This window comes from Equus quagga, chromosome 8 (genome assembly GCF_021613505.1).
Source record: "Equus quagga isolate Etosha38 chromosome 8, UCLA_HA_Equagga_1.0, whole genome shotgun sequence".
NCBI lineage: Eukaryota > Metazoa > Chordata > Mammalia > Perissodactyla > Equidae > Equus > Equus quagga.
This window is the reverse complement of record NC_060274.1, coordinates 85532600-85537574: the sequence shown is the minus strand read 5'-3', so window position 1 is coordinate 85537574 and position 4975 is coordinate 85532600.

Here is a 4975-nt window from a genome sequence, read left to right as displayed (position 1 = left end):
GCCCGCCTCCTCCCCGCCCCGCCTCCCCGCCTGCCCGCCCGCCCCCTTTCGGGCCGCCCGGGAGGCTGGCGCGGCCGGGCCGGGCACGGTCGGAGGCGGGCGCGGCTGGACGGGGCGCGGCGGGGGGCGGGCCCCTCCGTTCCCCCCACACCTTTTTTATAAACGAACCCGGAGCATCCCGGGTCCCCGCGAGCCCAGGGCCGCCCCGGCCCTTGACGTCATGGACCTCAGCCAATCACCGGAGCCTGAGGCCGGCGCCGCGGCCTCTGAGCCCGGTGACGTCACAGCGCGGGCCCGAAAATCCGCGGCGTCCCGGGTTACCGCGAATCGGAGAGCGCTCGCCGCCCGCATTAGGGTTTTTCTGGAGTTAGAAGGCCGGGAAAACCTTTTCCCGAATGCCATTTAAATGCAGGGGTCGCCCGCAGAATTGCAGATAACTTGTACCTTGTCTGAGGCTGCAATGGAGGAACTGGGAAAGTCCAAGGGAAACGGAGCTTTTCTTTTCCAGAAATCAAAGCCCTGTACTCCTATTGATGTAAAGAAATGTTTCCCCTAAATACATTTACTAGACACTAATGTGAATGCCATTTGGAAAGGAAGATGAAAGTTTTTTCTTTTTTTCGTTAATATCAAGCTGAGTATTAGAAATAAGACCCATAAGACTAGCTTGACTATTATGCAGTTTCAGTTCGTATTGCATCACCTAAAATGATCAACTGCTACTTTGGAAGAGGAAAAAGTAAATTTTAAAGCAAGAGTGCATGGCCCAGCAGTTGCACCTGTTGCATGCTCACTGGCTGCCAGGAACGGACAGGCATTGCTGGATTGCAGAAAATGCCTTGGACAGAGCCCTCGCCCACAGGAATTGAATGACTACTAGCAGAGACACGTTAAATAGCATTCATTCTACAAACATTCAGTCAACCTTTATCTTTCAAGTTGTCTTCTGAACCAGGCACGGTGCTAGCCCTAGGGACATAATTATGAATAATATGTGGTTCCACCCTCAAAGAGCTAGCTGACTAGTCAAGGGAAGCTCATGACGCCATGAACCCACTGAACATACTCTTCACTCAACAGAATAGAATAAACGGAAAGTTGTTTCTCTTGCACATTTCTGGGAGAGGAATTCTTTTTCCCTTCTCTTAAAAATCAAAGCTTCGTTCCCATAGTGAAAGTAGAAACTCCACTTAATCTTTTGGTAGAGGAAGAGGTCAGGATAGTGATCAGATCAAAGGCATCCTGGGCATTGCATCTTATCTGATCTTTTTCCTCATGGGAGTTGTCCTTACCTGGAAATTAATGCTCCAGTGTGACAATTTCCTGACTTTATAAGTTTCCAGTTCCTTTAAAACAATTCAGTTCAGTGAACATTTATAGAGCATCTTTTGGGTACCAGACAATGCTGTACAAGGCCCAGTTTTTGCCATCAAGGAATTTACAGAGTGGAAACCAGGCAAGCTTCTAAGATGACCTCCCAAGACCCCTGCTGGCCTGGTACACACACACCTTCTCCCAATTATTCAAGCAAACTAATCTAAGTGCTGTGAGAGATTTTGCAGGTGTCTCAAGTCAATTGACCTTAAAATAGAGAGGTTGTCCTTGGTGGGCCTGACCTAATTAGGTGAGCCTGTAAAAGGGATTGGGCTCTTTCTGGGGAGAGATTCAAAGCATGAGGTAGATTTATCATCAGGGAGATTGTCCATTGATGGCTTTGGAGATGGAGGGGGCCACCTGGAAGACCGTCGAGTGGAGTCTAGAAGCTGAGCGCAACCCCTGCCCAACAGCAAGCAAGGAAATGAGATTTCAGTCTTACAATTGCAAGGAACTGAATTCTGCCAGACCTGAATGAGCTTGAAAGCAGGTTTTCCACGGAGCCTCTAGACCAGAACTCAGCCTGACTGATCCCATCATTTCAGCCTTGGGAGACCCTGAGGAAAGAACTCAGTTCTGCCTCGGCTGTGCTGGAACTTCTGACTTGCAGAACTCTGAGCTAGTAAATGAGTGTTGTCTTAAGTTGCTAAGTTTGTTTTAATTTTCCATGCAACAGTGGAAAACTAATACACAGGACAATGGAGGAGACAGGCACGTGAAGAAAAAAATTCAATATGTTGCTGTAAATGTTACAAGATGTTGCTTTCTTCTTTCTTTCTTTGTTTTTTTTTTAGTATGGGACCTCAAGACAGAACAAACTTCTTTGCAATTTTACCTGGTTCTGCCATTTAAGACATGATATGCATCAGTCTTGAAGTTCCCAAAATGAAGAGATTTTTAAAATTTGAGACTAAAATATATAAAATACATAGGTTTTATTCTTTTTGGGAGGGAGGGAGTTTTAAAAACACATGTGTTTTAGAATCCATCGTGTGCTCCAAGTGATGGATGACCATAATTACAAAGTTATATTTATTTAACGAACAGTTTTTGTCAGAAGTTGAAAAATTCTCATCATGAAAAATAGAATTCTGGGTATAAAGCAATTGCTCGGTGAATTGAATGGATACTATTAGTTTCCTTAGAGAGGCATTGAGTTCAAGAGCAGAAACTTTGGAGTTCTGGGTTGATTCCCACCTCTGTGATTTTAAAGGTACGGTTTTGTTTTGGTTTGCGTTTTTTAATGCTTTTTTTGATGAGGAAGACTGGCCCTGAGCTAACATCCATTGCCAATCTTCCTTTTTTTTCTCGTCCCAAAAGCTCCAGTGCATAGTTGTATATCCTAGTTGTAGGTCATTCTAGTTCTTCTATGTGGGATGTTGCCACAGCATGGCCTGATGAGCAGTGTGTAGGTCCCCACCCTGGATCCCAACTGGCAGACCCCAGGCTGCCGAAGCGGAACATGCAAATTTAACCACTTGGCCACGGGTCGGCCCCTGATTTTAAGTTTTCTGTACACCTGCAACTTACTTAATTGCCCTGAGCTTCAGTTTTCTCTTCTGAAAATGGGGAAAATAGTGAGATAAGTATGTAAAGTCCTCATCCCAGAACCTGGCACATAGTGAGAACTCAGTAAATGCCATTATTACTCTTCATCTGCTTCTTGGGGATGATTTGGAGGGTGATCAGCTGATGAATTTTAAAGTAAAATTCAGGAGTGCCAGGAGTACTGGTGAGTGCTGGTCACGGAGGAAGAGAAATCTCATTTTTTCCAAGCATTTAGAGCAGGGTTTCTCCATAGCCGCCCTGCTGGTACTTGGAGCTGGATAATTCTCTCTTGTGGGGAGTCGTCTTGTGTACTGTAGGGTGTTCAGCAACATCCCTGCATCTACCTACTGGATGCCCGTAGCATCTCTCTCCAGTCCCCCCACTGTTGTGACAACCAAAAATGTCTCCAGACATTGCCAAATGTTTCCTGGAGGGCAAAATCGCCCCCATTTGAGAACCACAGATTTAGAGAGAAAAGTCTTGCACTAGCTCTGCTTCAGTCACTTTTATTAAGTGATGGAAAGAGTGTGCACATAAAGCAGTGGAAATGAGTCCTGGAAAGTGCAGCTACAGAAGTTGCTTGAACCTTGGTTTCCTTCACGCAACTGGAAAAGTCAGTCGCTTAGACAGGAAGGTGATAAATCTCTCAGCCTTCCTCTCGTTTGGACAGAATCCTGGAGGCATCCTGTCCCAGGGACAGGACAGCGGTCATTCTGGAACTCCTGCCAGGTCTTTTGTGTGGCCTGAGGGTGAAGGAACCTTGGGGCCTCCTGAACTCTTTTTCATGCTTTGCCTTTGGCCATTGTTTGGCAATAGAAGGAAAATTAAAACATATCCCCATTGGTGGGCAGAGAGTTGTGCAGTCTTCATTACATTTAGAGAAATGTTTCTCTTCCCCCGTATGAATTTAGACTTCACGCTCTCTCTGAACCACTGTTTGTCTTTGGGAGATGTGTGTTGGTAAGAAGAGGAGGCCTGTTCAAATCCCGCGCTGGTGGGGACATCTCCGGAGCCCCATGTGGAATTGCAAAGCCTACCCCAGATTCTTCTGCGCGAGCCGACTCTTCCACCCACACCTGTTCCCAGGTCCTCCGTGGCTTTTATTCTAGTGTAATTTTAACATGTAATTTTACCTTTTAGGTTCCCCCGCATTGTAAAGCCATTTAATTAGCTCTACCCTCTGGTAAATCTGCTCCATCTACACAGCCTGGTGGTTATGTGGTATCAGGAATTAGGCAGAAAGGGAAGTGTGGCTGGTTCCACATTCACACTTTGAGCCCAAGGTAGTCACATTGTATCAAGAGGGATTGTAGACCCCAAGTTCTAGGAGGTGAGGTTCCGTAGAGAAGTGTGTGATTTGTCACAGCAGTGATGGGACAGGTGAAAGGACCTGGGACGGGGAGAAGCAACACCCAGGAGGGCAACATGAGAGGGATGAAAGCTACCCCTCGCCTTCCCAGTATACTCAGTACACCCACTGGGCAGCAGGACGGGGAGGATATATAGAAGGTAGACGTGGGAGTTAAGCTTATGCCAACTTTATGTTTCTTTACAACTAGAGTTCGAAAAAAAGTTAATTTGGAAGATAAGCAAACATTTAAAATCTCCATAAATGAGTGATTGTGACCCAAACACTCCATAAAGCCCAGGAGAAGGATTTATTTCAACATTCCTGCCCTCTGGCCAGAAAAATTCTTCCTGAGTTTTGTTTCTGAGTCTGTCAATCTTAGTTTTTACAATATCGTTTCTTTTTTGTCATCCCTCCAAAAGGCTTACATCTAGAATTTGAGGAAGCTCTGGGTTACATAATTTGGCTGCATTTGCCTTCAAAACATGTCTATCTGATCAAATTCACCTGGTAAACATTTTACTTTTATATATATATCAAAGAAACAGAAGTAATTTGATTTGGTTTGATTTGTTAATTTCTTTTTTTTATTCATTTAAACACTTCGGTATCTATGTAGCTCAGTCATTCCCCTCCTTGCCCTGACTTTCAACTAACGTAGTTTCTCCTGCTCCCTATTTCTAAACATTTTCACTGCCTTCCTTC